The 12966-nt window shown below is 39.2% G+C and overlaps 1 long non-coding RNA gene across 1 annotated transcript; it reads right to left on the minus strand.

The window, feature by feature from the left end:
* Positions 1-550: 550 nt before the first annotated feature.
* On the minus strand, positions 551-12526 carry LOC122675777. The gene is made up of 3 exons (XR_006335341.1): positions 12398-12526; positions 2840-2847; positions 551-562 (listed from the first exon to the last, which is right to left on the minus strand). It is a non-coding gene; the product is annotated as an uncharacterized LOC122675777 (long non-coding RNA).
* Positions 12527-12966: the final 440 nt, after the last annotated feature.

A 12966-nucleotide genomic window follows, 5' to 3' on the forward strand; every position in this document is an offset into this window, starting at 1 on the left:
TGAGCTTGCAGGTTTGGGTGGCTGATGATGATAGAGATGACGAGATTTTGGATGGTCTTTTAAGATAAAATGTTATTTTAACATCGATAACTCTTGATTTTTGCCTTTCTCTCATTCCAAAATCCATCAGCAGGTCCTCCTATATCTGCCATCAAAACAAATCTAGAATCCAACCACTTCTCACTGCCATACTGCCACCACTTGGTGCATCTTCATCTTCACCTTCATCTGTAATGTTGCAACTACCTCCTGAATCACTTGCTTGATTTTACACTTTTACACTTAGGCTTCTACAGTCTAACCTCCACATAGCATGCAGAATAGCTATTTTTAAAACATATACCACATCATTCCTCTACTCAAAACCCTCCTATGGCTTCCCATTGTATTTAGAATAAAATACAATCTCTTTACTAAGGTCTGACTCTGTATGATCTGGCCTTCATGGACTTGTTATCCACTTCTTTTTGATGGAATATATTTTGCAATCTGAATAAACTTCCTGAAGTCTTTGAACTTCTCTTGTGATGTTATGTACTATTTTCCAACCAAAGTATAACTGCTATGTACTTACTGGAAGAGAGTTAACTCATTAGCATGAAACACTAACATAATTACTACACTAAAATCCCATGCCATGTGAAGATGCAGAAATGAAGCTGCCCCCTGCTTCCTTTCTTTTTTACAATCTATGGAAACTTTCTAGACTACCCTAAGGATTCCTTTTTCTTTCAAGTGACAAAGAATATCTGCTCAGCAGGTTTTTATTCTCTAGGTATTGTCTATTCATCATTACAAGTGAAAAGTTGCTGGCTGAGACTGATTGCCAATTTTTACAGAAACTTTGGAACAATTAGTGATACCATTTAATTGTAAAATCTGTGGTAAGCCAAACACACATAGTGTATGGAAAGGAAAACCTGCTGCTTCCCAGAACCTGATTTCCTCATCATGGGAAATCAAATAGGTCAAACACAGCTCATCCATAAAAATTAAAAAAGAAGCCCTTGTTTCTAGTGATAGTTTAGGGAAGTGCTTCAGCCAATTCTACTCACATGTTCTAAAAGAATTAATTTCTCCCTTACATATCTATGGGAGTAATGACTATAAAGTGACTTAAAAGACCATAAAATGGATATAATCCGTTTTCTTTCCATTAAATATCCCACTGCAGTATCTATGATTTGACCTTCACATGTACAGACAACAATAAAACTAAAAATTTCTCAACTGACTCATTTCTCAGCTGAGTCACAGGAGTTGAAACAAGTTAGCTCTCAATTTTCAAAATAGTATTAAGAGAAACAGCCTTTTTTATGTGATAACTAGGGCTGTGCATTAAGTTATCTAGAAACAGATTTGAAGTTGTGTCCTCTGCTAACCTTTTACTAAGATTAGATCTACACATTTTGAACTCTATTTGGAGCATAGATTACAATTCTATGACTCTGTCATTAAAATAAGCAGCCCCAAAGTAAAATATAATCACAATGAACCAAGGAATTAGCATGAAATACTAACTTAGTAATTCATTCAAAGGACAAGTTAGCTTCCTAAGTGTTAGCTTCAAAGATTGCAGATAATAAACTAAAAAACATAAGCGAATTGAAATAAAGTGAGTCAACATAACTCTTGAGACTGATTTAGGTCATTGTATTCCTTCTTCATATCTTTCCCAGAAGATAAAACAGAGGCCGAACTGTTGATATGTTAACCAGGCATATTAAGAATATTTTATGACCAATACAGTACTAGCACTGACCTAGTAGCATAGACCCAGCTTGCCAGAGTGAGGAGGTAGTGTCTTTTGAGGGCTTCTTTGTGGCAGGCATCAACCATTTAGTTGCTGATTTGGGGGAAGTCCAGTGGATTCTGGTGGGGAAGACTCTAGAGCCAAGCCAGCAGGGTGAGAGTAGGCCTACTCAAGAGCTTGAGTATAGGTTCTTTACTTGTCAGTAAGAAAAGAGCCATATAATGCATACCAACTGAACATTATTCTTAAGACTGTCAAAAGCTTTGGATAATTGAAGAAAGGAAGTGGGGAAGAATGAACATTTTGAGGCAGGAGATAGATGGGTTCCAAGCTACTCATTTATAAATACCTTCTGTCCATACTTTGAGATAGAAATGACAAGAAAGCCTTCTTCAATGAACAATCCAAAGAAATACAGGAAAACAACAGAAGGGGAAAGACTAGAAATCTTTTCAAGAAAACTGGGGAAATCAAAGGAACATGTCATGCAAAGATGGGCATAATAAAGGACAGAAATGGTAAAGACCTAACAGAAGCAGAAGAGATCAAGAAGAGATGGCAAGAATACATAGAAGAACTATACAAGAAAGATCTTAATGACCTGGATAATCACAATGGTGTGGTCACTCACCTAGAGCCAGACATCCTGGAGTGTGAAGTCAAGTGGATCTTAGGAAGCACTTCTGCCAATAAAGCTAGTGGAGTTGATGGGATTGCAGCAGAGCTATTTAAAATCCTAAAAGATGATGCTATTAAAGTGCTACACTCAATATGTCAGCAAATTTGGAAAACGTAGCAGTGGCCACAGGACTGGAAAAGGTCGATCTTAATGCCAGTTCCCAAGAAGAGCAGTGCTAAATAATATTCAAACTACCAGACAGTTACATCCACTTCCCATGCTAGTATGGTTATGCTCAAAATCCGTCAAGCTAGGCTTCAGCAGTACTTGAATCAAGGACTTCCATATGTACAAGCTGGGTATAGAAAAGGCAGAAGAACCAGAGACCAAATTGCCAACAAATTCACTGGATCATAGAAAAGGTAAGGGTATTTCAGAAAAACATCTACTTCTATTTCATTGACTACGCCAAAGCCTTTGACTGTGTGGATCATAACAAACTGTGGAAAACTCTTAAAGAGATGCGAATACCAGACCATCTTACCTATCTCCTGAGAAATTTGTATGCAGTCAAGAAGTAAGAGTTAGAACCTTATATGGAACAACTGACTTGTTCAAAACTGAGAAAGAAGTACAGTGCGATCAGGCTGCATATTCTCAACTTGTTTAATTAACTTCTATGCAGAGCACATCATGCAAAATGCTGGACTGGATGAGTTACAAGCTGGAATAAAGACTGCTGGGAGAAATATCAACAACCTCAGATATGCAAGATGATATTAGTCTAATGGCAGAAAATTAAGAGGAACTAAACAGCCTCTTGATGAAGGTGAAAGAGGAGAGTGAAAAAGCCAGCTTAAAACTCAATATTAAAAAAGCTAAGATCATGGCATTCAATCCCATCACTTCATGGGAAATAGATGGGGAAAAGGAAGAAGCAGTGACAGCTTTCCTCTTCTTGGGTTCTAAATCACTGTGGATGGTGACTGCAGCCAAGAAATTAGAAGACAATTGCTTCTGGGAAGAAAAGCTATGACAAACCTAGATAGTATATTAAACAGCAAAGACATCACTTTGCTGACAAAGTCACTAGTCAAGACTATGGTCTTTCCAGTAGTCATGTACAGATGTGAGAGTTGGACCATAAAGAAGGCAGAGCACTGAAGAATTGATGCTTTTGAACTATGGTGCTGGAGAATACTCTTGAGAGTCCCCTGGACAGCAAGATCAAACCAGTCAGTCCTAAAGGAAATCAATCCTGAATATTCATTGGAAGGACTGATGCGGAAGCTCCAATACTTTGGCCACCTGATGTGAAGTGCCAACTCATTGGAAAAAAACCCTGTTGCTGGGAAAGATTGAACGCAGGAGGAGAAGAGGGCAACAGAGAATGAGATGATTAGATGGCATCACCAACTCAAAGGACATGAGTTTGAGCAAACTCTGGGAGATGGTGAAGGATAGGGAAGCCTGGTGTGCTGCAGTCCATCGGGTCACAAAGAGTCAGACAAAACTTAGCCACTGAACAACAACAACACAACAGTATAGGTATCAAAATCTCTTTCTCACACTAGACCCAAAGCCCTGAGGAGTCTAAGACTTTGACTTAGATCTCGCCTTTTGGCTCACCATTTTCTTCCTAGGAATTAGAAAAATACTTGATGCATATTAAATATTTTTAGTGAACAAATGGAGAGGTTAGTTTGATTTTAAAATGTTACATACCATACAAGGCCAATTATTGTCTACTCACAATAAAGTATAAAGTTGTGCAAGTAAAAAAAGGAAAAGATACAGTAAACCCCTAAATACGAAACTTAATTGCAACATTTCAAAGACTTAAACATGCATTCTCATGACCAACCATGTAAGTTAGTTCATGTGTCTGGCATACATTATCACATGTGCAGCTTCTGCAAGTGGTTATCCTTTTGTATACTTTACAGTACAGTACTGTCCAGAGTACAGTTGGACAGTATCTTTATTTCAAGTCCAAGATGTCTGGAAGCAAGCATAAAATCAGCAGTGATATAGTTGGTACTACTGCACTTTCCAAGGTACTGACTGTACTGTAAGATTAAAAATGTTTTTCTTTTTATTTTTTTGTTTGTTTGTATGTATTATCTGGGTGAAAAGTATTGATATTATAAACATGTTACAGTATAGTACTATATACCTGATTGTGTTAGTTGGGTACCTAGGCCAACTTGTTGGACTTATGAACAAATTGGACTTATGAATGCCTTCTTGGAATAGAGTCTTTCATATGTAGGGGACTTACTGTAGTGATAAAAATATGTAACATTTCTTGAGTTCCTACTATGTGATAATCACTATATTACAAATACATATGTCCTTATTTAATTTTCCCAAAACCCCATGAGATAAGCATGATTTTCACTGTCTTCATTTTGTAGATGAGGGAACAAAGGCTTAGAGTAATAAATTCCAAAAATCAAGAGTTAGTAAGCAGTAGACCAGAGTTTTAAGTCAGGTTTGTCAAATACTAAAGACTGAACTCTAATCTCCATACATTCAGTTTCCCCGTGTTTAATTCCTTTTACATATACCCCCTTCCTTTGGGGTGAATGAGTCAACAAATATTGCGTGGTTCTCTACTGTATTGGATTAAGTATGCATAAGAAACAAAGTGATGCACTGTAAGAGCGATAACAGGAAAAACTGCTGCAGACATGTTCTGACATCTAGTTGATGAGCAGATGGTGTACTTCTGAGAAATATCAGGATATATGAAAGAAAACATTTAGGCAACTGATGTTTATGTGGGTGCAATTTTCTGGCTATAGCAGATGCCTATTGCTTCCTGAAATATGCCATATTCCACCCGAAGTACAGAAAAATACATATAGCTGACAAAGTTGAATAGATTGTGGCTTTGTATATCAGTAAATTATACTTACTGGTCCTGTAAGGCATCATTTCACCAAGAACTCAGAAGCTGAAATTTATCTCTCAGATACTATGGCACTATAGAAAGAATATAGACTTTGGAATCAAACAAGCCTGAGCTCATAATCCTGGGCTGTACAATCTTGAACACTGTTTTTAACTGTACAGAGCTTAGGTTTTTCATCACTAAAATAATACAGTATTCATAACCTATTGGTTCTATATGATTCAAATAGGAATAAAGTGTCTGACAAACAGTAGGCAGTTAACAAATGCTAACTAATTATCCAAATCAAATCAAAGTTTGGCATAGCTAGTATGAAGGTTAATTCTTTTTTCAAACTTTAAACTTTTTTATTTTGTATTGGAATATAGTCCATTAACAATGTTGTGGCAGTTTCAGGGGAATAGTGAAGGGACTCATCCATACATATACATGTATCCATTCTTTCCCAAAGCTCCCTTCATCCAGGGTGGCACATAACATTGAGTGGAGTTCCATGTGACAATATGTCTTTGTTGCTTATATTAATTTTGAATTTTGAATACAGCAGTGTGTACATGACCTTCCCAAATTCCCTAACTATCCCTTCCCACATAAGTTTGTTTTCTAAGTCTATGAGTCTCTTTCTATTTTGAAAATAAGTTCTTTTTAGATTCCACATATAAGGGATGTCATTTGATATTTCTCCTTCTCTGTCTGACTTACTTCACTCACTATTGACACTCTGTAGGTCCATCCATGTTGCTGCAAATGGCATTATTTTGTTCTTTTTAATGGCTGAGTAATATTCCATTGTGTATATATGTACCATATCTTCTTAATCCATTCCTCTATCGATGGACATTCACGTTGTTTCCATGTCTTGGCTATTGTAAACAGTGTTGCAATAAACACTGGGGTGCATGTGCCCTTTTGGATCATGTTTTTCTCTGGATATATGTGCAGGAATGGGATTGCAGGGTCATATGGTAGCTCTATTTTTAGGTTTTTAAGGAACCTCCATACTGTTCTTCATAGTGGCTATAACCAATCTACATTCCCATCAACAGTGCAGGAAAGTTTCCTTCTCTCCATACCCTCTCGAGCACTTGTTGTTCGTGGATTTTTTGATGATAGTCATTCTGACCAGTGTGAGGTGATACCTCATTGTAATTTTGATTTGTAAGTTGAACATCTTTTCATGTGCCTATTGGCCATCTGTATGTCCTCTTTGGAGAAATGTCTGTTTGGGTCTTCCACCCATCTTTTGAGTGGGCTATTTTGATGCTGTTAAGCATCATAAGTTGTTCGTGAATTTTGGAGACTAATACCTTATCTGTCGTAGTATTTGCAGATATTTTCTCATAATCTGTGGGTTGCCTTTTTATGTTGTTCACTGTTTCCTTTGCTGTGCAAAAGCTTTTGAGTTTAAGTCGGTCTCATTTTTTTTTTTTTTTTATTTCCATTATTGTGGGAGATGGATTGAAAAAGATGTTGCTGTGATTTATGTCAGAGAGTGTCTGCCTTTGTCTTCCTCTAGAAGTTTTATAGTCTATATAGTTTTAAAGACATTTTGGTCTTTAATCCATTTAATGTAGGAACTTGGAGGGTGTTTTATAGTGAGATTAACTATTTCTTTAGGCCATGTGCCATGCAGGATCTTAGTTCCTCTTTCAGTTCAGCTCAGTCACTCAGTCATGTCCAACTCTTTGTGACTCCATGCACTGCAGCACCCCAGACTTCCCTGTCCATCACCAACTCCCAGAGCTTACTCAAACTCCTGTCCATCATGTCGGTGATGCTGTCCAACCATCTCATTGTCTGCTGTCCCCTTCTCCTCCCATCCTCAATCTTTCCCAGCACCAGGGTCTTTTCCAATGAGTCAGTTCTTCATATCAGGTGATCAAAGTATTGGAGTTTCAGCTTCAGCATCAGTCCTTCCAGCGAATATTCAGGACTGATTTCCTTTAGGATTGACTGGTTGGATCACCTTGTAGTCCAAGAGACTCTCAAGAGTCTTCTCCAACACCACAGTTCAAATGCATCAATTCTGGAGAGGGCAGTCCTAAGATGGCAGAGGAATAGGACGGGGAGGCCACTTTCTCGCCCAGAAATTAATCAAAAGATCATTTGAACGTTGAGCAAATTCCACAAAACAACTTCTGAACGCTGGTGGAGGACACTAGGCACCCAGAAAGGTATCCCATTGTCTTCGAAAGGAGGTAGGACAAAAGATAAAAGATAAAAAGAGAGACAAAAGAGTTAGGGATGGAGACCCATCCTGGGGAGGGAGTCGTGAAAGAGAAGTTTCCAAATACCAGGAAACCCTCTCACTGGCGGGTCTGTGGGGAGTTTTGGAATCTCAGAGGGCAACATAACTGGGAGGAAAATAAATAAATAAAAACCTACAGATTACGTGCCTAACCACAACTCCCAGCAGAGAAGTAGCCCAGACGCTCGCATTGGCCACCAGCAAGTGGGAGCTGAACAGCGAGGCATGGGCTGCATTGCTTAGGGTAAGGACCAGGCCTGAATGCCCTGAGGACAATCTGAGAGAGCTAATGTGAGATAGCAACCCAAACTGTGGGATAGCCAGAGAGAAGAAAAAAGAGAGAGAAAGAAATTCCCCGTGAAAGCTCTAACCTAAGGCACTGCCACGCCCACTCACAGAACAAAGGACTGAGCGAATACCAGAGGAGAGCTAGCTAGCAGCTAACTAGCTGCAGACCAGCCCATCCCCCGCCAGAGGCAGAGAGGCAGGCAGGCGACAGCCAGAGCCAGAAGGGGCAATCCCGGCCCCAGAGACAGCATCCTCTACCAAACTGCGAGCAGGCTCCCAGTTGCTAACCAAAGTCTTCCTGGGATCCTAGACAGTTGACATCCGCCAGGAGGGTCGCACCCAGAGATCAGCTCCCCAGAGGAGACACACGGCACATCTGAGACAGTGCTCCCGCTGCACACCCAGGAAAACTGAGCGGCCGGGACGGGGGAGGTGATAAGATGCACTGCACACCTGGGGACAGTGTGCTTGCCAAGCACCTGGTCACCTGAGCTGCTCAGACCTGAGGAGGGGACAAAACGCAGGCCCAGCCAAGTCTGTGCCTTTGTGGAGAACCCGAGAACCTGAACCTGAGCAGCTTAGACCTGGGAAGTGCACGCAACCCAGGGCCTGCTTTAGACAGTTCCCCTGCAGAGCAACCTGGAGCCTGAGCAGTGTAGACCGGGAAAGCACACACGCCATGAGCGGGAGCAAACCCAGTGTGGCCCAGACACTGCGCGCACTCCCCACACATGCCAGTGATATTGTTTGCAGTGTCCCTCCCTCCCCACAGCACGACTGAACAAGCGAGCCTAAATAAGTGACCACCTTCGTCCCCTTGTGTCAGGGCGGAAATTAGGCACTGAAGAGATTTGCAAACAGAAGAAGCCAAAATAAACAGAGGGAACCACTTTGGAAGTGACAGGTGCGACAGATTAAAACCCTGTAGCTAGCACCAACTACATTGGAAGGGGCCTATAGACCTTGAGAAGAAGTATAAGCTTATAAGAAGTATAAGTATCTGAAACTGAACTGACCCCACACTGCCCACAACAGCTCCAGAGAAATTTCTAGATATATTTTACTACTATCTTTTTTAAATTTTTTTAATTAAAAAAAATTATGTCTTTTATTACTCCTTTAATTTTCATTTTTATAACCTACTATTACCTTGCAAAAAGAAAGACCCTATTTTTAAAGCTAATTTCATATATATTTTTTATAATTTTTGTGATTTTGTTTTGTTTTTTTAATATTGTATTTTTGAGAGTCTAACCTCTACTCTAGATTTTTAATCTTTGCATTTTGGTATTTGTTATCAATTTTGTACCTTTAAGAATCCAACCTTCACTACCCATTTTTACTTAGGAGTGTGATTACTGGCTTGATTACTCTCTCCCCCTTTTGACTCTCCTTTTTCTCCCCCAGGTCATCTCTATCTCCTCCCTCCTCCTTCTCTTCTCTACCCAACTCTGTGACTCTCTTTGGGTATTCCAGGCTGTGGAGAACACTTAGGGAACTGATTACTGGCTAGATCTGTCTCTCTCCTTTTGACTCCCCCTCTTCTCCTCCTGGTCACCTCTATCTCCTTCCTCCCTCTTCTCTGTGTAACTCTGTGAACCTCTCTGGGTGTTCCAGGCTGTGGAGAGCACATAGGGATTTGATTACTGGCTGGATTGCTCTCTTCCCTTTTGATTCCCCCTATTCTCCTCCTGGTCACCTCTATCTCCCTCCTCCCTCTTCTCTTCTCCATGTAACTCTGCAAAACTTTCTGGGTGTCCCTCACTATGGAGAATCTTTTCACCATTAACCTAGATGTTTTATCATTGGTGCAGTATGGAAGGAGAAGTCTTGAGGCTACTGAAAGAATCAGACTGAAAACCAGAGGCAGGAGGCTTAAATCCAAAACCTGAGAACATCAGAAAACTACTGACTCCAGGGAACATCAATCAACAAGAGCTCATCTAAAAGCCTCCATACCTACACTAAAACCAAGCCCCACCCAAGAGCCAACAAGTACCAGAGCAAGACATACCACGCCAATTCTCCAGCAATGCAGGAATATAGCCCTGAGCTTTAATATACATGCTGCGCAAAGTCACACCAAACCCACAGACACCTCAAAACTCACTACTGGACACTTCATTGCACTCTAGAGAGAAGAGATCCACCAGAACACAGACACAAGCTTCCCCAACCAGGAAACCTTGACAAGCCACTCATCCAACCCTATCCACAGGGAGGAACCTCCACAATAAAGAGGTACCACAAACTTCCAACATACAGAAAGGTCACCCCAAACACAGCAACCTAAACAAGATGAAAAGGCAGAGAAATATTCAGCAGGTAAAGGAACATGATAAACGTCCACCAAACCAAACAAAAGAAGAGGAGATAGGGAGTCTACCTGAAAAAGAATTCAGAATAATGATAGTAAAAATGATCCAAAATCTTGAAAACAAAATGGAGTTACAGATAGTCTGGAGACAAGGATTGAGAAGATGCAAGAAATGTCTACTAAGGACCTGGAAGAAATAAAAAAGAGTCAATCAATAATGAATAATGCAATAACTGAGATCAAAAACACTCTGGAGGGAACCAACGGTAGAATAACTGAGGCAGAAGATAGGATAAGTGAGGTGGAAGACAGAATTGTGGAAATAAATGAAGCAGAGAGAAAAAAAAGAGAAAAAGAATTAAAAGAAACAAGGACAACCTCAGAGACCTCTGGGACAATGTCAAATACCCCAACATTTGAATCATGGGAGTCCCAGAAGAAGAAAACAAAAAGAAAGGCCATGAGAATATACTTGAGGAGATAATAGTTGAGAATTTTCCTAAAATGGGGAAGGAAATAGCCACCCAAGTCCAAGAAATCAGAGAGTCCCAAACAGGATAAACCCAAGGTGAAACACCCCAAGACACATATCAATCAAATAAACAAAGATCAAACACAAAGAACAAATATTAAAAGCAGCAAGGGAAAAACAACAAACAACACACTAGGGGATTCCCATAAGGATAACAGCTGATCTTCCAACAGAAACTCTTCAGGCCAGAAGGGAATGGCAGGACATGGTTAAAGTGATGAAAGAGAAAAACCTACAACCCAGATTACTGTACCCAGCAAGGATCTCATTCAAATATGAAGGACAAATCAAAAGCTTTACAGATAAGCAAAAGCTCAGAGAATTCAGCAACACCAAACCAACTCTTCATCAAATGCTAAAGGATCTTCTCTAGACAGGAAACACAGAAAAGGTGTATAAGCTCAAACCCAAAACAACAAAGTACATGACAATGGGATCATACTTATCAATAGCTACCTTAAATGTAAATGGGTTGAATGCCCCAACCAAAAGACAAAGATTGGCTGAATGGATACAAAAACAAGACCCCTATATATGCTGTCCACAAGAGACCCACCTAAAAACAAGGGACACATACAGACTGAAAGTGAAGGGCTGGGAAAAGATATTTCATGCAAATGGAGACCAAAAGAAAGCAGGAGTAGCAATACTCATATCAGATAAAATAGACTTTGAAATAAAGGCTGTGAAAAGAGACAAAGGAGGACACTACATAATGATCAAAGGATCAATCCAAGAAGAAGATATAACAATTATAAATATATATGCACCCAACATAGGAGCACCTCAATATGTAAGGCAAATGCTAACAAGTATGAAAGGGGAAATTAACAATAACACAGTAATAGTGGGAGACTTTAATACCCCACTCACACCTATGGATGGATCAACTAAACAGAAAATAAGCAAGGAAACACAAACTTTAAATGATACAATGGACCAGTTAGACCAGTTTATATCTATAGGACATTTCACCCCCAAAAAATGAATTTCACCTTTTTCTCAAGTGCATATGGAACCTTCTCCAGGATATATCACAATCTGGAACATAAATCTAGCCTTAGTAAATTCAAAAAAATTGAAATCATTCCAAATATCTTTTCTGATCACAAGCTGGTAAGATTAAATGTCAATTACAGGGAAAAAACTATTAAAAATACAGACATATGGAGGCTAAACAACACACTTCTGAATAACCAACAAATCACAGGAGAAATAAAAAAAGAAATAAACATATGCATAGAAGTGAATGAAAATGAAAACACAACAACCCAAAACCTATGGGACTCAGTAAAAGCAGTGCTAATGGGAAGGTTCATAGCACTACAAGCTTACCTCAAGAAACAAGAGAAAAGTCAAATAAAACACCTAGCTCTACACCTAAAGCAACTAGAAAAGGAAGAAATGCAGAACCCCAGGGTTAGTAGAAGGAAAGATATCATAAAAATTAGGGCAGAAATAAATGAAAAAGAAACAAAGGAGACCATAGCAACAAAGCTAAAAGCTTTGTTCTTTGAGAAGATAAATAAAATAGACAACCCATTTGCCAGACTGATCAAGAAACAAAGGGAGAAGAATCAAATCAACAATATTAGAAATGAAAATGGAGAAATCACAACAGACAACACAGAAATACAAAGGATCATAAGACATTACTATTAGCAACTATATGCCAATAAAATGGACAGCTTGGAAGAAACAGACAAATTCTTAGAAAAGAAACTGAACCAAGAAGAAATAGAAAAATCTTAATAGACCCATCACAAGAACTAAAATCTAAACTGTAATCAGAAATCTTCCAGCAAACAAAAGCCCAGAACTAGACAGCTTCACAGATGAATTCTACCAAAAATTTAGAGAAGAGTTAACACATATACTCAAACTCTTCCAGAATATTGCGGAGGAAGGTAAACTTCCAAACTCATTCTATAAGGCCACCATCACCCTAATACCAAAACCAGACAAAGATGCCACAAAAAAAGAAAACTACCCTGAAAACTCATCACTGCTGAACATAGATGCAAAAATCCTTAACAAAATTCTAGCAAACAGAATCCAACAACAAATTAAAAAGATCAGACACCATGACCAAGTGGGCTTTATCCCAGGGATGCAAGGATTCTTTAATATCCCCAAAGCAATCAATGTGATACACCACAGTAACAAATTGAAAGATAAAATCCATATGATTATTGCAATAGATGCAGAGAAAGCCTTTGACAAAATTCAATATCCATTTATGATTTAAAAAAAAACCCTCCAGAAAGCAGGTATAGAAGGAACATACCTCAA

The sequence above is a fragment of the Cervus elaphus genome, chromosome 19 (genome assembly GCF_910594005.1).
Source record: "Cervus elaphus chromosome 19, mCerEla1.1, whole genome shotgun sequence".
NCBI lineage: Eukaryota > Metazoa > Chordata > Mammalia > Artiodactyla > Cervidae > Cervus > Cervus elaphus.